Below are 23,808 nucleotides of genomic sequence, written 5' to 3' on the forward strand. Positions count from 1 at the left end.
GAGAGAGAGAGAGAGAGAGAGAGAGAGAGAGAGAGAGAGAGAGAGAGAGAGAAGAGAGAGAGAGAGAGAGAGAGAGAGAGAGAGAGAGAGAGAGAGAGAGAGAGAGAGAGAGAGGAGTTAAGCAGGGTGCAGCGTGTATGCGGAGCGGAATAAATCGGCGTAAAGCGTGGCGAATCAATTCCGTCCGCGTGTTCCGGTAGCCGCTCCGCTGTCAGTAGTACAAACCGTCGAGTATTTAAGCGCACGCTGGCCCGCACGACCGACCGAGCAACCCTCCAGCCGCGGCCGTGTTCGGGGCAGGTTGCATTATTCAAAAGTATCGGGCGCATTGCAGGCTACGTAAGGGGTCTTGAATTATGCACGATTTATTAGCCCGGTCGACGAGAGAAAGACTCTCCCGTAGTGATTCGTGCTTGTGTACATAGTATATCTCAATTATGTCGGGGGTGGCTGGCCACCCCCTCGTCCCGTTCGTGCTGGAAAATTGATACTCTCTCTCTCTCTCGTATACCATCCTCCTCGTTCCACTGGCCTCGATCTAATTATCGAGCCCGATTTTATTCTCCTAACCGGATTGTCTCGCAATCTGATTTTTGTCCACGGTGTTTATTCGATAATCAGCAGCCTTCCTCTAAGCCGCTGACGGTGTACGCGAGGCTGCCCGAAATTCCACGCCGCGGAAATTTATGACCATCTTTCTCTGACATTTGTAGGCCATTTTCGTTTATTTGAAATTTTTTATTTCCAATACTTTGCGAGTAAATGTTTAGCACGAAGAAATTACATACAGGTCGGAATGATGTTAAATGTAAAAATATTTTATGGGATGACAATTTCTTAAAAGGTATAATATTCGTTTAGCAAAAATGAATTTGTAATTTATTGAAATGTTGTGTATCTCGTTGCGCAGCATCGATAAATAAATATCGAGTATATTTTACCTCCATTAAAATTTCAAGGAATTTATAATGAATGACAATTTCTAAAATTAACTTACGTGGAACGAGATACCTTCGTCCGAATGTCGACTACAACACTTTTACTTTGAATAGCAACGGAACTAAGTTGAGAAGCAGAAAGATCGAAAAGAGAGGCTGGTTATCGCATAATGTCTAGAGCGGGACCAAGAGAGCATGGTCATCGAACCCTGCGCTCTGACCTCTTTCGCCGGGGCATTCGTGCAGTCGAGGGGTATAATCACGAGGACTGCTCACTTTGTCTTTTCTCGTGCGACCGCATCCGCGGCGCAGATGTCGAAGCGAAAATGAAAAAAACTACTAATCTTCCTCGGGAAGACCGCAAGGGGTGGCAAGTGTGCAGAAAGGATATTTGGAGCACGCGGGGGACGATTAAAGCCTTCGAACGAGCCGTGGCAGCTTTTATGAATTCCCTTTGTCGGCCGTGTAAATATCATTTTTTTCCCCCTGGACACGTATAAGATGTCCGCGAATTGATGTTTCGTAGCGCGTATGCTCACACGGTGGCGAATTAATCGATTCGATTTTATGGAGCTGCGACACCGAATAGACAAGGGAGAAAGAGGACTCTTGTTTCACGATAGCCATATTTGTACTCGCATTTACGGATAACATTTTCGCGTGTAGATGCATCGATTCGCGAGCAATGGATGCCGCAGTAAATTCAAATATCGACATTGTACGCGGCTGGTCGAAATCCATGGATCTCTGCCGTTAAAAGAAACGTTCAAAATCCTCGATTGCTCCGTTATCGCTCCGTTCGAAACCGTGAACTTTTAAAAACCGTTTGCACTCGTAAGGATCAAACGGAAGCAGCAAGAAGAGGAAGCTCACCTGATGCTTCGATCGAGGTCCTCTACAGTCCTCGAAAGTCCGAACAAAATAAAAGTTGGTCCCTTGTTAGCCGCGCGATACCGGCCAAACAACGTCCACAATATCCTCGAATCCGCGAGCAATCGCGAGGAGCGAAACTTCCCTGTTACGGAAAAAGACAGGAGCCAATCGAACGGGCCGTAATCGTAACGCAAACACATGACAGTCGTATCGGCAGTTAGGCCAGTCGGGGCGGCGACCCCGTTGATCGAGGGTTGAAACTGGGTCAGCCTTCCGTGGAACATCGGGAGCGTGTTCTCGCGAGGGATTCGCGGCGGTGAGAGCAGCGTATCCGCGGACACATACATACATAAATGCATTATTCAGGCAGCCGGCACAGGCCGGGCTGGCGGTATGCGGGCACTGCATTTGCGTTACTTCCACAAGATTAAACTTGCATGCGACGCGCGAGGCTATGAAGTATAGTCGTAGACGGCACGGTCGACATGCGACTTGCTCTCGGACAAAGCAGAGACTGGTCTCCTCCCTCGTTTTCCTGCTTTTCCGAACCGCCCGCTCCTTCCGTTACCCTCCGTTACCCGACCTCGAACCCCTTGTCCCGTTCTTCTTCCCTTAGCCTCGGGGGTGGCGCGGACAAATTTCGATTTTATTACGCGTCCTGTTACGGGTAGCGCGAACAGCCCGACGGGACTCGCGATTTTCCTGTTTTCTTCGCTCCTCTTTTCATTTTTTCTTTTTCTCTTCTTTTTTCACGTTTTCCGAGCACGCGGGAATGGTCCGCAAGCGCCCCTGGGATTTTCGCGGCGGTTGTTTAGGATCCAGCTGTCGTTCTGCGGTCGCGACCATTTCCCTGCGCGAGATTGCGCAGCTGCCCTTTCGAATGTTCCACCGTTTTTCGAGCTGGCTTTTGCGGTGCGCTCGGTACTCGAGGGACGTCGATTGATTTCTGTGTCTACGTTGAAGGACGTGCTGGGTTTTTCGGGATGCTTCATCGTGTTAGATGAAATAGTCGCGGTGCGATTATATTATAGTTAATCGGTAGTTTTTAATTAGAGATCTTTCGTTGTAGAACATTTCATTAGAAATTCTCCTAATTATTAGATTGTAATATTCAGTAATAATACGAGAAATACCTTTCATGTAATTTAAATGCTTTCGGGACACAGGTTAGACGGATAAAAAGTATTATCCGTTATATGCATTTGCATTTTCGTTTCCAAGGAAAACAACTTTGGAAGTTCATTCCATACATTCGGTACTTACTGTAAGGTCCGACTTGACTGTTCTTTTGTAAATACAAGCACGAGTAACATTGTTGTTATTATCGTGCTGTAACAGTAGCTTTCTTCGATCCAGAATAATGTCAAGCGGCAAGTTGTCTGTATCTAGTCGAAACTTGCTTACTTTTCGTTAAGCTTATCGATACGGTGTGTCACTCTGAAGAAATCGTCCCCTTCTGAATGGTACCCTGAAATTTGTATAATATACATATGATAACATACTCGTTGTAACACGAAAAAAGCGTCAGCTAATAAAGGAGGTATCGATTAATTGAAATTCTGATAACGTCCTACCGAGCGCGGCAAAGAAGAACGCACCCTCTTATTTTCGATTCCAGTTACGTGGAGAACGCCGCGTGAACCAGAGCTCCCCGATGCGTCGAAATAAAGATTCATCGCGCGTTTTTCGCGCAACACGTCCTCGAGCAACGCGATAGGGCCGCCTCTGAATAAGAGGGGCTCGTACTCGAAGCATAGACGTCGTCTCATCGCCACGCTTTCTTGCAACGGCTCAAGCGTTCCTGGGCGATGTCTTGCTGGGATGATGGACGACTACCGTCCCATATCTGAACCACCCGACTCGCATCCCTCAGACTCTTATCCGGCGTGTACGTCCATGATTCGCGGCGGGCGATGAATTGCAAATCTCGCTACCGTGAAAACTGAGTGGCCACTCCATTAAAAATGGGAAGGTTACGTACCACTTGGCATATCCCTGTAACGGATTTTATTAGGATCGTGTTTAAACTCCGCCTACGTATCAACGCGTACACCATTGGAACAGCTTGCGTTTATACGGTTACCGGAGAATAGCAGAGAGTACAGAGTTTCAGCCAAAACTATCCACCGAAAGCAAAGCTGAAATTTTACGATGTATTCGGTTCACGGAGGAGGGAAAAAGGATCGTTGTGTTAATTGGGAATGGAAATCAACACGCTTTAATCACGGCTGGGGTAGTTATCTCCTCTTTGGCGGAATTTCTATTCGGAACGAAGAAGAGCTTTTTTTTTATCATTTTTCGCTGTAATTAATTGTTGATATTTTTTTTTTGACTACTTTAGATATATTATTGCAATCTTCTGACACATAATAGAATATAGAAAAAATGTATCCGTTTACGATAGTATTGAATAGACAGAAGGAAAGGAAAGCAAAAAATCAGGGAACCCGTGCAATAATCCCCTTTCTTGATCCCGCAATTATTGTTTATTCGTGAAAATAAAATTCGCGAAGGAAAAAACATGTATCTCGGCAGAAGCGCGATTGTCATTCCATTTTATATCTCTTCTCGTTTGCATGCCACGGAGCGCGGCAACAAATGCCGATTTTATTACGCGCGGTGCTCGCCGCGACTCGTTCGGGCCAGGAAATATGCGGAGATGAATGAGCTGAAAAAACAGAAATATACAATGTTCCGGTGGATTTCGGTGAAGAATCTTTCAGCGAAGTTTCACGATTCGTTTTTACTTCTTTGCGAGATTCGAATACTATTTGTAACGACGTCCCATTGTACGATTAATAATTTTTTACGCCCGAAGAAAGTTAATTTAATCGTACGAAACGTTACCTAATCCCAATTAGTTTTACAACTACCGACATTAACCTCGATTCGCTATAGTTGTTGAAAGTAACTTTATTCGCTATTTAACGCGGTCGAAAATATATGAAAATAATTTGATTTATACACAAAATATGCACCTGTTGTGCGCGCGTATCGCATAATAAAAAATTCGTACTGGCGCCACGAGCAGTCCATAATTTTATAATTAGCGTGACATTCGATGCGTTAGGTATTCATGCATATTCAATAGTTCCAATCTACTCGCACCACGCTCGATCCCATCGCTACCTGGCAGCTTTCCGGGTTATAGATTGCTACCATGGCCGAGTTGAAAGCAGTACTTGATATATTAAAACAACGAAACGTTGACTTATCGCGGCGCCTACGATCAGCCGGATGGATCAGCCGGTCGGCTAAGTACGTTAAAATGAAAACCGGTGATCTTAAATGGAGCGGACAATCGATGAGCCGTGCCGCGAGGATCGGGTTTCCGGTGGAGCCCGGCGCTGGTGAGCGTTCCTACCGTTTCCTCCTAAACTGCGCCCCGTTTCTCGCGTAATTCAATTCTTCCTCCTCTTCTTGTTTCCTCTTTTTCTAACAACGAGAATTATAGTCGTACGTCAGATGTGAGATTTATCGTCAGTTTCTTTAAATAAACGACTGAGAATAGAACAAATAGAAGAAGTTATTTCGAGTAATTATCGGTGCAAGTTAAATCTAATCTAACATTGAAAGTAACGGAAATAAGATTCTATGAAAAAGAAACCGGTTTCCTCGACTTGAAATAGAAACCCATCTCACGTATTAAAATTGTTTCACCGAATAGTAGTTGCGTTACGCGAAACTGTTGATTTTTCAGTCGATGCATACGAAAGAGCGTAATCAAACACGTTCGACGAGTAGGTTCTCGCGATTTATCACTGTCTCGCGCGCGTTACAACTAGACGCGTGGCCCCGGCGCGTCTATAAATTGTTCTCCAGCGAGGCTTTTAAGTAACGGCCGGTGGAAGTTTTTTAATCTTGGAATCTGCCGGTTCTATGAAAGGAAGAAGCCGGTCGGTCTCGAGAGTTGGCATTTATTAATGAAATAAGCCCGCGGGCTTTATACAGCCGGGTTCACCGAGTGCCCTGACTTTTGCAATTAATATTATTGCACCGCGGCCTAATACGTAATGAGACTTCATAATTTGTTAAATGCCTTTTATTAAGTCTCGGCCACGGGGAACTTTTATTCGATTCGTGGGCTCTATTTGTATTACGCCGTCGTGGCGGAACACTCGAGGAGTTTTTCTCGTAGCTCTCCGTGTAATGGATTCACAGCGAAATTGAGATCCTGGGAGACGAAAGCGAAAATTATATAGCGTCCCGATTTTCCTCAAGGAACGGTTTCATATTTTCAGATGGAAACCAACAGCTGACAATTGTCGAGTAGAGAAGGTACAGGGGTGTAATAACGAAGCACAGCGAAGAACAGATGAAATGTGCACGGGTTACGAAATTTTTCAACTGCAGGTATCGTTATCGGGGATTGAAATCTTTCATTCTCGTATTTTTCGTACGGAGAATCAGTGCGATGGAATTTAAAAAAGTGGGCCGCATAAAAATGTCTAACAACCCCCCGGGACTTTTATCTGTAGTTTACTACTATTTCAGACATTCATTACAGTAATTGAATGAAAAACTCGAACACATTTCCCTGTTACCGGATTTTTTTTTATAAAGTGCATGATACTTATGCGTACGCGCACCTAATTTCCTGTTATTAAAATTCATTTATGTCCATACACGTAGAGATTAAATCGCAAAAAGTAATATCTTTTACACACTCTCAGAAAATAATTAATCCGTTTTCAATGATCCTACCGTATTTTAAAAAAGTATTATGCATCGTGGACATTTCGAGAATATTCAATAACCTCGATAAACCGTCACCCAGCGAAACTTGCGCCCAGATTTTAAACCGGGGGATGAATCATTCGCGAGGTTCTCTCGCAGACAGTTGTAAGCCTTCTATTTCGCGGCGTAACTCGATAACTCGATAAACCGGCCTTATCCGCGAGCTGTTGCCGAGTAAATCTAAAAGGTCACTTAAGATTCCGCCGCCTCGCGGAGATCTTCGGCCTTGGCGGAACGTTTCGTTTGCTTCGTTGCTCACCCCTCCCCGCAGTCTGTTAAAGCACTCGTATAAACAGGAGGAGCGTTTCTTGGCTCGTTTCAAATTCGGAGATTCATTTTACGCCGGAGTTCGCTTCAGGTTTTGCTTCGATAAGTTGGTGTATTAGCGGAAGTTCTGTAAGTTTATCTACTTACGTTATCACGTATGAAATTCGTGGAAGGATTATTTCGACGTTTCAGTAACCTCTTGATGACGAAACTCTGTGTAGCTGCGATGCTTGGAAAGCGAAGGGGTGATTCTTCTGACGAGCAAGTGTGGAGACGACTGTACACAGATCCCCGTGGTATACTTTAATGGTCTAATCGTCGATACTAAAGCAATAATAATAATATTAATAATAATAACAGAAGTAGAACGGTTGGCGAGTAATAACCAGCACAGCGACGAAGTAACGACGGACTGAAGAATACGAGGTGATTGGGGTTGGTTACGCGACGTCCTTTAAAGCGATATCTTCATTGGAAAAAATACCAGTTTTACTCTATTATATTTTCGTAGACAGACTCGAGTCTTCTGTAATAATAGAAAACGAGATCATCTTTTATTTACGTATTTTTTGGTCAACTTCAATTATTTCACCAGAAAGTAAATTAATTTTAGTTGAATTTCATTTTATTGGAAAAGTGTAATCGCCGTTTGTTTGCGCCTAACAAAAATGGAGTCTCCGTCCGATTTTTTTCCAATAGCCGTACGTATCGGGCGAGAAGCATCGCGATACCGATTCCCATCGAGATTCGCCACTCCACGGTGACAATTCAAACTTAATTAACCGGCTGGTCCGAGTATCTCCTATCCGAGTTTCAATTATCTCCTATCCCAGCATTGAAACCACGTGGAATTATTTCCGTCAGTCGGAACTTCCATGTACTATAATTCGATCCTATTGGCGTGCGGATATTAATTTCAGCAAAACTCTGACTGTCTTGCGCTCGCGGGCCATCGAACTGGGCCATCTTCACCCGGTTAACTTCCATGGTATCGGCTCATATATTTATGGCCGTTTCGATCACAATTTCGGACTTTTCCATTAATACCGTCATCGAATGATTCTTTCGAAGAAAGGGCGGTTCGAACGAAGCTTTCTTTCTTATGATGTTACAAATTTGATTTACTAATTAGATTTGTTCTAACCCTTTTGGTAAACACTTGTATAAGCGCTTGTATAATTCTAAAATATCAGATCCTCTTTTTTTTGCAGTATGCTAATAATTAAGCTATAATTAAATTAAAATTGTATTCTGAATTACCTATTTCCGATACGTGTTATTTTACATAATACTGTAAGGGTGACGATTAAAAAAAAGCTGATCATATGGTGTTATATTAATCATCGGAGAGATGAATAATTTAGGAGATCTGGGTATTCTGGGATTTGTCATGGATTATGTATACAAATTTATAGATTACGTTCACATCGTAGATATTAATTATCACGGTCATTCCAGATTTATGATGTGTAATTCGAAATAGATTAACACGTTTTACGCCAGGTCGGTTATCGATATATTGTTGTAACCTCTAGTTGCGAAATTAATATTGGTTAAACGTATAATAGATATTTCGAGCTGTACTACTCGAACAAAAGAAATAAAGAAGAAGGGGTGCATCCTTTTCCTCAGATTTCAATTTTCATTGAAATTTGATATAATTAAATTTGTACCGTTACATATATACATAAAATTTAATTCTTATTACATTACTTTATTAAATTTATTAAATTTAATATTGCAAGCTAGTAGCAGAAAGCTTTGAAACCAGATACGAAGTTTTTCGCTATCGTCAAAAATAAGCGAGCAGTTCAAGCGGGCTGTTTCAGAAGCTTCACTCTCTGCAATAATCTGGAACAACGCTTAACTCATTCGCGACGTTGATGGCCGGTCTATTTAAAATGGACCTCATTTAAAATTAAACAGCACTGCTTATATTAGTAGTTCCTCTTACGATAACGTCTGTACTCGTTAAGCTACTCTATACATTCTGCGGTTAGATACATTTCTAAAAACCATACGAATACTGGCTAACTAAGATGGAGTCGAACTAGCGAGTTCTCTGAATTGCTTTTATTTGGGAAATTTTTACTATCACAGTTATTATCGCCGCGAGGATAACGCGGAACGGTTAGAGTGCCAGCAGTTTGGCCATTTCTGATTTAGCGGGTGGCGGAAGTAATTTTACAGCTCGGCCAACTTTGCCAGTACCACTGCTCAGACTGTTGGAGAGCGAGAGAGAAACGGAGTCTAGTATTTTTATATGAACATTGAAACTAATATCAGATTATGGTAGTAGTACAAAAATGTAATTCCACCTTAATTTTGATACCTTCTACCCGCCAATTAAGAACCTTGTTAACATCGCCAGTAGTTGGCCCCAAACTATCGATTGCTATTTCACGTTACCCCTTATTTACAGACGTGTCGGTTCGATTAGAAATCGAACAACTTTTTAAATAATCGGTAATGTCGCTTAAAATGCTAAAGCCCTTCGGAGACTGCATTTAAATAACACGGTAACGAAATTAATCAACGCTAGTCGATGGCTCCGTGCTCGGAATGATTTCATTAATTAGCCTGGAGGAACGGCGAGCTCTACTCTCGCCTCTGTATTTATCGCGCTGCACCCTGCGCCCATCCGTCCCCCACTCACTCCGTCCATTTATCCTGGTAAGGGTGGTAGGTGGCCTGGGTCTAGGGGCCAGAACAATAATAATTATTAGCATCGACCCGATGGCTAACGTCGGCCATCCACCCTTTAACTCTCGAGTATCCCAGCTTCGATCGCGGAGCCGATGAATAATTGCAGGACTCTCGAGGAGCACGCACGTGCTCGTGTGCGCAAGAAACACCGGGCGCGTGTTACAAGTGCATCCTCGAGAAAAAAGATGGAAAGAATGCGCGAGGAGGGTTGGAGGGCGTACGAGTCGTGGTTTAAGTGGCAAAATCGATAGGAGGCCCGGCCCGGAGGGATTTTTGGCACGTGCCGCGCGACGAGCCCTGCAGATCGGCGAAATTGCAATCAACGCAAAATTTGGTAACATTACGCCCACGGTTCTCGCAATCCCGATCCCGATTCCGATTCCGATTAGAAATGCCTGTTTCGTGGGATTTCGTTATGGAGCCGATTTATCAAGCGCTCGGTGAAATTGATCGATATCTTTCTCAAAATATTTACTGGTATCCGCGGTGTTTCAACAAATATTTATTACAAAATTTATTGAAATTCTATTAAAATTGTTGATGCGTATTGTTTGAACAAATATTTCAAAGCAGTTACACTCCATATATTATATGTGGAGTCTTCAGTCAGATTTTTTCCCGATGAAAATACGTAATCTCTTCGCGAATTCAGTTAACGAGATAACGAGGTAACTTCAGCACTGACTCGGGAACAAAAATGACAAGTCCAGGTAATTGTCCTTATCGTTTAGCCGAACGGAGATCTTCGAGAGCCAAGCTGAATTTAAGATATTGCGAGGATCTTATCAAGAGAGGTTCGAAGTTTTTGACATCGGACGTGCGGCAAATTAGATATTCTAGTTACGGGATCGATACGATCGAACCGGGGAGTAGGCAACTTCCGTTAAAATGAAGAAAAGTTTGCGCCTCTTCTCCGCCGAGGATTCGTATTGGTTTTCTCAGGGTTCAGACTCCTCTAATTGCGTGTAGTCCGTATTCTCGGAGATAAATCCAGGTCGCAAAACGAAAAAGAAGTACTAAGCGATCATAAGTTCTCTGGTTCGGGAAGTTACTTTTCAAGTTTTAACTAATTTTCATTCTTTTATTTTGCTCGTAATTCCGTCAAATCGTTAACCAATATCTTTTACCAGCTTAACAAACGATATACCTATCACACGGCAATATATAGATTTATTGTTTAAAATATATCAATGGACCAAAACGGGGTCCGATTGAAGCGGGCACCGTCATCAGAGCAGGGAAATTCCCGTTAAGGGGATAAGGGAGAGTAGGCGGCGGACACTTTTTGGAAAACGCCCAATTGACGGAAGAAGAAAACGCCCACCGACCCGAGACAAGATGTAGGCGGAAAGATTAGATCTAGTTATATCTAAAGTTGTCTTTCTCCGAACCTTTTTAAGGAAGCCCAACCGGCTTACTTATATATAGATTATTATATACGTTAAAAACAATTATCATTTTGTTTCTCTAATCAAAATTGTACACACTTGTTGGTCCCTAGATTTAACCACGAAATAAGGGTCTACGATAAACGACAATGTTTTACATTCGCAACGGTATGAACACGGTTTCAAACACTAGAACTTATCGAAGAAGAAATGTGTCGATGGAAGTCCGTATTCCATATAAAATCACTGGCGCACCCCTCCCCCCCAAAAATCCGAACCCTTTTCCCGCCTCGTTCATCCGCACCCCATCGCCATTTATCAGCGAAAGCTACCCCTGTTCCGACTCGAAGACGAGTGCGACGACGCACGGGCCGTCACGGTCGGTCGTGTTCCTAACGATCGTTAAAATTAATGACGGAGGACGCGCGGCGTCCACGCGGCGTCCACGCGGCGTCCACGCGGCGACAGGAAAAAGGAGCCGATGAAATACTCCAGATCGTCGACGTTTTTCCAGCGACAGGGCCGAGTCTGCGAGCGCCGCGTACGTTCGAGCGTAAGTCGGACCGCGACGGTGAACAGTCGAGGAAAGGCGGAAAGGTGACCCGCCATAAGTCACCGTCGTTGATCCCTCGCCTCTATCTTTTCATCGAGGTTCCCTTTTCCATTGGCCATTCGGTCGTGCGTGACGGGTTCATCTGTGGATCGTCTGTATCCCGAGCACGCAGAAAGAAAGGGCGGCCGAGGGACTCGCGAGGGGAGAGCATTGGTATTATTAGGAGCTAACAAAATGTGAATCGATCGGAGATTGATGACTGCGAATGGTAGATGGATCGTAGCGTGTTTAGACGTTAGCCTTTCGAGGCTTCTTTCTGGCTCGTTTAATCGCGACAATGGGGGTGGGACACGTGTTGAATTTCGATTCTATCAGGGGTGAAGGTGGTTGCTGGTTTACGGATGGAGGTTCTTCTCGTAAAATTTCATCGGTGTTACCGTTTGCTAGAGTAGATTCTGATGTTCCCGTCTTTAGTTATTCGTTTCTGGGTAATTTAGAAAATTTTATATAAGTAACTGTATATTATGGAGGATATTCATTTATATTCAAATAACCGTACAAGGGGCTAATGAATTAATGGCAACTTTTGTATTTTTCTCGAAATTATAAAATGTTTAATTCACCTTCGGTTATAACAAAATCAGTTTTCTGCCATGTTTCGGCTTCTGTGTAGTGTCATTTTAGTTTGTTCGTATTAAACTTTTCGATTTTATCGTATCGGACAGCAATAAAAATTAAACTTTGACAATTTCGTCTTTGAATTAAATATTTTATCTATTCTAGATTATAGAGGAAGATAAAAAAATTGTTTACTGTTAAAAATTTAAATCGTACTGGAAAAATGATCAATAATCAATTATAATAGGTGCATCAGTAATAAAATATTATATCCCATAATAGGAACTTGTTGATAACTAAAGCTACTAGAATATTTTAAACATTTCTAAAGCGTTGTTCTTCCTTCCTGTGGTTCAACATTTTTCGGTTTTAAATAACACAAAAACCCAGACGTGCAATAAATAATTGACTCTTTGGAGAAATATTTATTCCTCACTGAAATAGTTGACAATATCCAGATCTATGAGCAAATAGAAACTCACCGAAATAGCGTCGTCCCGATTGATACGTCGCAATCACACTTAAAGTCAACGAACGTTACGTAACGTTGTTCGGAAATCGATGAAGTCGGTTGTTGGTAATCGTTATTCGAAGGACTGTAGCGTCGACGTAACGAATTTTATGGCACGCGGAGGGCGGATACGCGAGGGGGATGATAAATCCTGACGTGATCGTGTGGGAAACGGAAAGTCCCTGCCGCGATGACGAAGACCGCCTTTGTAGCCGAACCTACTGTAAACTCTCGCCGCTCGTTGGAAGAGTACGAGCGAGGAACGTTGTCGCGAGTCACGTAGCTGTTATTTAGCGGAGGACTGTCAGAACTGTACTTATCGATTGCCGATTTACTAGATCGCGATTACTACTGTACGATGACGCGAAATAGGTGGTAGCTAGCTTCGATCCGCGTTGGGTAGATTCAGGTCTATTAAATGGATGTCCAAGGATAGCTACGATGATGGATGGTAGGATGGGAGTTGAATGAATTATAAGAGATAGAGACTTGTTGTTTGGTACGATTAAGCAAGTATCATCATCCGAGGAATGTTTTCGTCGAACGAATTCATTCGAAAACGTTTCACCGGAAAACCGAGCAGACGTAATTTCTAATTTACGCGAATCCTGAAATCCCTAGATTCTACTTTGCACAGTTTTAATTAATCAGAGGCCATTCCCGAACTCAGTAACTTCACATTATTCACCCAGCCTTTATACCCCTCGAGCATGAACTATTTCTCGCGAAACCCGTCCAACGTCTCGTCCTTAATCCTCCGCCCCTCTCTACACTCCTCGACGAACAATGAAACGAAATTAAAGATCTATTAATCGCCTCCCCCAAGTTTTCAGCAGTCGGCTGGCAGATAACGTTGTTCATCACGGGCCAGGTACACGGGGGGAACTTCCGGCTACGTTTCCCGTTAGCGGACGAAAACAATTAATCGCCGCAAGACGTCGGACGATAATTCAGTTTCCCGTTCGCTCCGTGGCCAGGCCCGTTTATAATCCGACGATACGAGGGCTCCCGTTCGCGCGATGGATCGAATTATGCCCATGAATATTAATTAGCCGGGGAATCGCGCCGTTTAGCGCTGCCGTCCGGTGGTATGCGCTTCCGGAGAACGCGATCCAGCGAAACGACGGTGGTATCGGCTCGCGACAAACGAGCTGAGCATTAAGCCGCGTTCACACCTGTCTGGTACGAACAAATTTGTTATGTTAATCGTTATGTTATCTAACCATCGTAGTGTAATAGGAAGCTCGTGGTACACCTTTACTAAGATTCTTTGACGCTTTGAAGTAATTTTCACTTCACTCACAACTTTCAATCATTTTTAATTCGACGATAATACCAGATATTTGTAAAGTGAAGGAGGCTGACATTGTAATCGAAGCAGAATAATACAAAGCATATAAGAAAACAAAAATACAGAAAAAATTGTTTATTTAAATCTCACATCTGTCTATTACCTTTCATAATTTCGAGGAAATGAAATGCTTATGAAATTTTTAGGAAATTTCAAAGATTAGGCTAGACGCGTTACGCGGACTTGAAAAGGCGAATTGTTACGTTCGTTTTCGGTGTCGCGTGCTAATCACCGTGGTAGCAAAGTCACAGAGCAAACATATATCTTTGCACGTGGAAATCTGGCGTTAACGAACGCGCGAGCGTTTTGTCAACTTTGAAAATGGTCAGCCAGCTGTTATGTCAGTCGTTCGTTTCCAGGTGGAAAAATCGTGGTCCACTCGAGGGATTCGCGCGGTAGAAATTTCCTTTTCATTCCCCCGCGTTGCGATACGCACGCAGCGGTTCCAGCCGCGATTCGACGCGTTCGCGTTTCGTTTGCCGTTTCGGTTCTGTCGAGGGTGCGTTCCGTTACACAAAGTTGTATTAGAATATTTGACTGGAGTCGTTTCTGTTAGAGCGTGTTTTAAATTATCGTATCGCATTATATGTAATATAATATTTGGTGTGCGTTCTTCTGCTCGATTTTTTTCATATACCCAAACTGTATTTATCAATAAGAACAGATGAGAGAATGCCGGAGAATACGTGTACCTGAAGTAGCTCCAGTTTTACATTAACGATATTGCATGAAATTCCCATAACCTAACAGCGTTCAATCATATCTCCTATAATTGCGCCGGTTAAACTTTCCCCGGGATAATAATCTCCAAGTTCGCCTATTTTTCCAGCTGCGCGTCGCTCGATAATTAGCCTCCTCGAAAGTTCGATCCAGATGCGAACGAGAAGCTGAAGTCCTCGAACTTTATCCATAAATTATCGAAATGAAATACTTGATTCCGTTCGTCCGATTTCTTTTTCCACAGGATCGAGTCCGGCGATCTTTTTGACTCGACGAATATATACCGATCTCTCACTCGTGTAATCTGATTGCATGCGTTTCTGAACACGACCAGGAATTGATTAGTGGAACGTTTAAGTTTCGGTTAATATATTTAGAGGTACTGGATTTCTCTGTGAGTTGTTTTTATTAACAGCATACATTTTTAACAAAGACATTTCATTTTAAGCTCTTACGATTTCTATTGCATAGTTTACCAGTTTAATGCGATAAATAGAATCTTTATTTAGACCGATACAATACAACAGGTAGAAATTGTCGTAAATTGCAAATGTGTTAATTCGAATAAATTTGTTGTTAATTCGAATTGTTACGATGTTGAACAAATTTGTGTAAAACCTCACCGATTGTGAAAATATATGATAAAAGCTTCGCTCCGCCTACTTTTCCGGCGTTTTACCCGTTTACCTCTTTCTCGTAACTTGAAGGAGAATAGAAGGGCCTCCCAGTAAAGGTTCCAAGTTGCTCGCTTTCACGGCGATAGTTGCGACGATAACCGAGAAGGGGTGGATATTCCGAAAGGCATCGATTCGATGGGCATCGAACCCATTAACGAGCGGCAGCCGGTGTCGTAGCCGTTTTAAGCTGCGAATTCATCTCGCGACTAGCTATCCCATCGCGCGCTTAGATGACGATTTCACGAACAGTCGGTCGGGGGTTGCGGGCGCCGGTGAAATACTTCGATCCTCCTTCGCTCGTTATTGTTTCCCATCGAGCGGAAAAGCGATCGGGCTGTGAAACATCTGGCGTCGCGAGGAAATCGAATTTCTAGGCCTTCGCTCCTGCTCTCCGCCGCGTTAATTCCTCTTCCTTTGTGACTCGATAAAAAGGAAAAAGCACAATGAGTTTTTTTTCGCCGTGGGAAGTTGATTACCAACGTTACGTTGGGGGTCCATTGGTTGGCTACGAGTTAGTTTGATTAATGGCGTTGCCATCCCTTTTAATCGACATTTCTGAACATCCCAGATAAACCGAGTCACCCTTTTCAAACATTCTATTCTCTATTCATTATATTCTAGACAATTGAGGGGTTACGTTGGAAAGAATTCGCTCGCGGAAAACTTTGAAAATCTTTCTGCTATACTTACGTTCTTCGATGAAGTTTCAGATAATTCTTCAGAGGAACTTCAGAAACTCTCTACGTTCTAAGTTAGAGACTCTATCCGTTAGAGAAAACCGTTATTCGTATCGATATCAGACTGGTATTGAAATCGACGGCTGTCTGCAGCGCGTTCGCGGCAGCTTTTAGGAAAAACTGTGCGGCTCTCCCTGTTTCCGTTGATTGGAAATGTTTGTCTCTTGCGACGAATCGAGCAGTCGTCGAGTCGAAAGGCGTTCCCGTTCGACTGGAAAAGTTCCGCGGCTCGGTCGTTCTGGCTCCGGCGCGGAGTTTATTCGAGGACGTTTGAATGGAGGGACGCGAGAACGTGCCAAAGCGAACCGAACGATCACGGATGTTTGAGGTTATTTTTCGCCGCTGCAGCCACCTTCCGCGACCCGCGAACCCTTCGTAGCTCTTGGAATCTCTTTTCTCGAGGCACGTTACGCGGCTGTGATTGAACGTGCCACGTCGTAGCTCGCAATTACGCGCGGCCACGCCGTAATTCGGGTTTCACGGATATTGCCCGCCCGTTTTTCGAACAAAACGAACGTTTCAGGCACGGATTGCGACCTTCTCCACCGCGGAACGTGAACAAACACCGGTGTTGTTCGAGGCATGGTATCGAGGAGGTAATTTTCTATCTAATAGATGCGATTACGCGTTATTATTTTGATTAACGCAAGATATAATCGGGTATTCTACCAGGGATTTTGTACGAGTAAAGAGAAGAGAATAGATGTTAACGATAGAGTTAACGAGAACGCAAAGAAGAACGGTAAGGAAGTAATAACAGGTGTCGCTCGAAGCACAGTTTGCCGCCGTTTCTGACAGATGCGGCACGCGGATCAGTTACGCGTCCTATAAATCGGTTTCAGTAGATTTGTGAATGAAAAACTTCAGGTTCCATGGGTATCCATTTTTTGCCCGTTTTCCTCCGGTTTCGGTGAAATATTGTTACACATGACAGGCTTTTCGTCTCTCGTTATCATGTGACCCAAAAACGGTTCGCAGAGTTGTCAGCCGTGCAATAAATCGCACAGCTGAACTTCGCGCAGCCCAATTTTTCCCTTCGATAACTCATGTTATGTCCACGGGGATTCGGCTGTCGCTACATTTTCGAATCGTTCGAATCGTTCGAATCGTCCGAATCGTCCGAATCGTTCAGAGCTATCCCGTTCGATTATTCTATACGAATACCTCGCGTAGATCACGCCATTCAATTCGAGTCCTCTTCTGTCTTTTAGCTTAAAAATTCTCTAAAATATATATTTCTTTAATTGTTGTCATTCTAAATGGCCGAACGATTAACGAATGTAGAATATATTTTACCTAACGAATGGTAGGTAAGAAGTAAGTAGAATGCGGCGAAGTCGCGTTTCCATATTCAGAACGTGTTTCGAAATTTCGACCGGCTGATCCTGTTTTACCCGCGCAGCTGGAATTTCATCGGTTGTAAATCAGGCAAAGAAACGGCGGGGTAACGGGTGAACGCGATAGCATGGATTCCGCGGGTTTACGTTAATGAATTATTAGGGCTGTCGGAAAGTTTCCGTGCCGTTTTTCGTGCCGCCGGCCAGAGATAATAAAATGCGTCTGGCTTAATCTCGCGGGCCCGATGGAACTTGCTTCGGCTTGTTTTAAACGATAATCTACCGTGTTTCCCGGTGATTTAGCGAAATTTTTTACCCGAGAAACCTTCCCGCGGATCCGTGCGAATGATCGATCGCGGTTGCTTATTTAACACCGAAACCGCTAATTATTAAAGTACGCCTTTGCTTGCCACGCGAATCCATATAACCGTTAGAACGATGATATTAGTTCAGACTGGGTGTCGAAAGCACAATCGAACCGCTCGCACTTGGCTGAATTTCAATCGTTTAAACTTCCGATTTTCTCATTTGTAAGTGTCCGTACCAGTTCGCGTACCATATCCCCACGCGACACGATTCGCCATATGTCAGGAATCCCCGAACGTCTCTGACGGCAAATAGAACGACGTTCTTTAAGGATTTCAGTTCGACTACAATGTATAACTCACGGAATCATCGCTCGAAAGTATGCTACCATTCGAGCTGAAATATTCTCGTCAAGTTTCACAAATCGCAACTTCCGTCGTTCTATTAATCTCCCGTCGCACATCCTTCATTAAATATTTCTCCGAAAAATGAATGCGTTCATCTTCCACTACGTACTTGCCCGTGTTACACCGCGTAGATATGTGACACACGTGTAAAACCTCGCATAAAATACTCGAACAACGTCGCGCAACGAGGAAAACACATTATCGTCGGTAGGGTCATAAAGGAGCGCTTTATCGGTGTCTGGAAATTGACATAAAATCGCCGTTAGACTCTATCGATGCTCCAATTCCCCGGTACTGTGTGGAACGCGGTGCGTTATAGACGGGGGAAATATAGTAATACGTTAATGGACGGTGTGGAAACAGTTGCACGTGTCGCGGATAGCGTTACGAGGGTGTTGAAAGCCATCGAGAACGGGCTTTACGCGATCGAACACTTTGCAGCCTCGCTTAAGGATCTCCGCGGCGTGTTGCAATTCAAGCAACTAAGTCGACCGCCGCGTACGAGTGATAAACTCGCCTGATGCGCGTTTCTTATGCATCGTTAAGAGGACTTTTAGCGATACTGCAGCTAACGAGCGTTTTCCCGGGCCATTGCTCGCGAAACGCTTCGGAAAATCTGTTCGCTACAATTTTAGTGCTCCGTGCAACACTGATTGCGCGAGTTGAAAGTCAAGTTCGTATGCGTCTACATTCTGAGAGATTTTATTTAATAAATAATAACGATAGCTTTTAAATCGCAACGAAGAAAAAATTTGAAATTGATCACAATTTTGTTTTCGTATGATCGAATAAAGTTCTAGTTATAAAAGGGGTGGTTCCAACATTTTCTCGAAGCATGTATCTCCAACGTTATTGTTCCCTCTTTGTGTATTAAACGTCGGAACTTTATGCGCTGAAAACGAAAAAATGCTTCAAGGTTGTTTGCATACCTCTTGTCCTACGCTCGGGCACTTCGCCGAACGTCTCTGCTCCCTTCGTGAAACTGATCTGCCCCTAGGTGCACATGGCTCTTGCATCCCTTCACTCACACGCGAATGCATGAAACACGGAGAGGAAGACCTTGTTCCGAGCAGAAAAGCAGGGAATCACGGGACTTTAGCCTCGGGCTAGGGGAATCGGCTTCCATCTCTGGAATGTCGAACGAGGGGATGAAGGCGCGTGGGAGGCATGCGTGTTGCGAGCGCGGGAAAACGACGCTCTCCGTCTATCTCGGGATAGACGGAACAGAATGTGCTTGAGAATATTTTTAATTAAGTTTCTGATCGTTGACAATGTTATTAGGAAATTTAACATTTCTTCTTTTATTAATATATCGCGTATTTTTTTATATCTTTTTCATTAATTATAAGCCAATGTTTCCGATATGCACAAGGCGATGCATCTGACGAAACAGGTTGCCTCAATTGGTTATCTAATTGTGGAGCAGAACTTGATGCGAACGAGCGTTTTTATCGGAGTAGTGTTTATTGGAGCAAGTGTTAGTTGGAATGCATCGATTGGAAGAAAACACTTAACGTGTCGAGAATTCGCAACGATCCACCTACGTTCACGGAATACTTTTCCATGAAACGAGGCACGCGTCGGCTGTCGACAATCGTATTTGTCTATCCGCTAAATAGGAACCGTCACGCAGGGGTGTTGGTAAGGGCGGCTGCGTAGGGTCGGGCAACGAAAAAAATCAATTTGTCCCGACGTGACATCCTTTGACGATCCGGTTGGCCGAAATTTCGCGAGACACAGCCCCGACGATCCCTTTCTTCCTAATGGGCCGCGGAAAGAGGGTTCCGTCGCTTTCCGCCTACGGGGCTCGAGCTACCGTCGACTAATGTCTTTGTCATGTTGACTGTCGACAAATCGCCCTTTGAACAACCACCCCCAGGACCATGCGGCGGAGGGGCTTACATCAGTGCAAGCTAACTAGTTTCTGGTCGCGATGAATGTGGTGAAGGGGACTTGGGGTGCGGCGCGAGAGTTGGGCTAGACACCTGGATGGAATTTTACGCGAATAGAGGGATTAATAGCTAAGTGTAGATTACAATATTTTAAATAATTATTCTTATTGCCTCTTGATAACATTATTTGTGACGCTGCAGTATTATGGAAATGATTTCATACGTTTTTAAAAGTTTTTTGGTTGCTAAAACTATCGCAACATTATATATTCCATTTTTTAAGCTTTCCTTAAAGGTATATCCGATTATTTCTCTTTTCCAATGTCGATACTATCTCTAAATCGATATCTATTTGGGAAATTTGCCAAGCGAAAGCGATTCGAAGTGAAAATCTGGACGTAAGGGGTATGCAAAAGGGGATGGATGATAGTGGTGTACGGAGCAGATCCGGTGAGATCCTTGCGCTCCGGCGGCAGGAAATCTGCGAAAGGTCGTCGAGGGGTGAAGAATCAAATGCGCGGCTCTTCCTTTTTTCGTCAGGATGCTGTTTAAAACCCGTGAAATGGCACATCCACCGGGTGCCCCCTGGAAATCCAGCGCCATCGGGTCATTTTGTTCTCGGGTTTATTTTAGATGGAACCAGCGTCGAAATGGGGTAATCGTTCGTTGCTGAATTTTATTCGAATTCGGTGCTTCTTGACTTTTACCGAAACATAGACTCCGTTCCGTTCTTATCTTTGAACTCTCAGAAATCCAGCTAAATATCCTCGCTTGGAATATCCATGAATTCTCTTTTAGAGAATCGTTTACAAAATAATCTATCCATTCAGATATTTATTTCTACGAGAAGATTGTTTCTTCGGAAATAATGAGAATGTGAAAAAGCCATTCGCGCTTAGGCAAAGTACATGGACGCGACCGCGTGGTTGTCGGAACTATCTGAGCGAGATCGATACTACCCGAAAAACACGGTCAGCGGGGCTAGAAATCGCGCCTCGATGAATATCTCGAGTGATTAACAGTTTTAAGTTGTCAGGAAGAGTAATCGGTGCTGCTCGTATCGCCACTACCAGCGAGACCGCCGTGCTCGAATAAAGATCTCGGGACTTGGCGATGGACACGGCGATCTTTATCCACAGTCGTTTCGCTCTCGTGAAACGCGTTTAATCTAGCTGGTCGAGGACAGAAATTACAGTTCCAGCCGAAATGTTGCCCGCGATAAATGAGATCCACGATTCGCGCGAAGAATCGATGGGATTAGCGGAGTTGTTTGGTCTTCGAAATCAACTTCCGGATTTCTAGCATTCGCTGGAATACTTTCTCTTGCTAAATGATCGCATTTATTAGCTGGAGTTGATTCGATTTTATGCGACATATATGTTCATTAATTTATTCATTAATTTATGAATAATTTATTCAAAACACAGCGCGCACAACAGACTATGCAGAATTATAATTGAATTGAACGCTACGTATTATACTAGAGTACGAAGCATGTTTCTGTTTAAGTTTTATTTTGTTAATTGCGATCGTAAAATTATAAATTCGTATAAACTTCTATTAAATATCTGAATTTGAAAGTATACAAATTGCAGATGATATAAAACTTTTATATAAAGCTATTACATAAATGTCCACTATGAGAAAGTAAAAAAGGAAAAAAGGGTATTTAAAGTGACAATTAAATTTAAATTACAACAACATATATATAGAAAAATGTTAAGAAAAATGATATTAGCAGTAGCTATTCTTCACTGGTTGACCGCAGCGTCGGACGCCAAATATGAAAGTACACCGTAGTATGTAATCTCATTTAATATAATGTTCAATCTAACAAACTGAGATACTTGGAGTGAAATGAAATTTGTCTTTGTTTCATTTGGCTGATGATAATTCGTGCCACGAGTGTGACTCGTGGTTAAGAGATAAAAGGGAGTTAATCCTTTGGGCACATAACCGACCGATACCGCGCGTGTATTATACGCTGGTTACTAATCCGATAAAGGGCGCGGTGGCCTGAGTAATACATAGTGATACATCAGTTTCGACGCGAACTCCGCATCGTGCGCGTCTGAAACGACTCGGAAATGAATACGCGACGAGGAATTCTGCTAAAGTAAATATTTACCAAGTACGAAGCACAGACGTAGAAACGATTTGTTGTTATTAGGTTCTGTTGTTGCGATATCGAGTGGTGGTTGCTGCGTCGACATTCGCCGATTCCGATCAATTGAAATTGGTCAGGGAGAATTATTAGAAAGGGTAGCCTGTAAATGCAATTTCAGTAACATCTCTGCGAGTTAATATTTAATAGATTCTGTACCCAGGGCAAGACGCTTTAAATTTGCCTAGCAGTGAATAGGTTAAATAGTGATGCTTTGATAAATGGTAAGTTTGATAATGTTGGAGTTGGAACGTGCTGCGAGTAAAAGTTGAGATTCATGTTGCTACCCGTTACGCGGTGTGTGTAATGTTGTTTGCGCAGCCTGCAGGCGAGCAAACTTACGCTGCTTGTTTCGATGTTAACGAGAACGTTATGAAATCAAATATCGATATAGCGTATCATTCTCGTTATTCCATTTGCATCCCCCTTCCGGCTACCGCTGTGCAATGTTCCATTCCGTTGGAAACACGCGAGTATACCACGTGTCGTAAACACTTCTCTTATTTTTTTTCTACTTATATTTATTTTTTCTACTTATACGCCTTTGAAAGATTGCAAAAATTACGCGGTTATGGAAACGAGCTATTTGAAACTAACAAAATAATTTTTGTCTCCTGGTCCCTGGGGAAGCATTCGCGAATATACTTCGTTACTACGTAACGCGTTAATATACTTTGAAATGTCGATTTAACCCCGGATAATATTACAGATCAATTTACTGCGTTCGGTATTTTCGAACGTTTTCGAAACGAGACTGATTGTATATTTAATTTCCGAGTTCTAGCCAAAATAGATTATTTCTATTAAATTATCCATATTCACAGGCAGCCTCGGTATTAAATCCCTTCGATTGCAATCCTGATTATTTTAACATTTCAGATTATGAAATACGCAGAGAGAATTTCGATCGATCGTGAACGTACCGAAACTTGGCGAGGACAAGCTTTGCTCTACCGTTGGTTCGATCGATCTTTACACTGTCAATAATTCCGCAACCATAGCGGCCGTACAAATCAACAATTCGCGGACGAAATGAGCCATAACTTTGGCGGCCAGCCACCGTAAATGGCCATCAATTCGGTTTGTAATTTCGAGTCGCGGAAAAAATGGCGCCGCGATATTAAATCGTCTCGCGTGGAGGCGGACCGTCGGTTTTCATAATGCGATCGTAACTGTAACCGACAGGATCGACAGGACAGACGATCCAACTGCTACCGATTTATTATAGTTATTCAGTCGATACTAAATTCCGGCGAATGGCTCGCGACAGTCGATGTTTGCCTTTTTTAAGATTTTTTAAGATCTTCAGATTTACGAGTATGGGAACAACTTGGGAGTGAGAGAAAAAAATCGTTAGTCGAAATACTTGTTATTATAATAATTAGAGGTATATTCATTTCACTGTTGGTTCGTCGTTTTAGATTCGCTTCATAAGCTTCCCGGAGCGGTTACGAAACGGAGTGATACTTTCGCTCGATCAATCTGTTTGCCGTTCGTGGTACCACGCGCAGCATTCTGGCAAGCTACGAAGTGATATCTAAATTAAAATCTAAAATAGTCGCGCGGTGAAATTTTCAACATTGTTCGTCGACCCGTCTCCGGTCGAAGGGAAAATATTCGGATCAA

General features: G+C 43.2%; 1 long non-coding RNA gene across 1 annotated transcript in view; it reads right to left on the minus strand.

Annotated features, from left to right (window-relative positions):
- LOC143429378 (uncharacterized) overlaps positions 1–19,313 on the minus strand; it is a 45,156-nt gene extending 25,843 nt beyond the window's left edge. The window contains exon 1 of the long non-coding RNA XR_013102524.1: positions 19,056–19,313. This is a non-coding gene — a long non-coding RNA (uncharacterized LOC143429378). The remainder of the gene's footprint in view (positions 1–19,055) is intronic.
- Between the last annotated feature and the right edge of the window lie 4,495 nt (positions 19,314–23,808).

The sequence above is a fragment of the Xylocopa sonorina genome, chromosome 1 (genome assembly GCF_050948175.1).
Source record: "Xylocopa sonorina isolate GNS202 chromosome 1, iyXylSono1_principal, whole genome shotgun sequence".
NCBI classification, from domain to species: domain Eukaryota; kingdom Metazoa; phylum Arthropoda; class Insecta; order Hymenoptera; family Apidae; genus Xylocopa; species Xylocopa sonorina.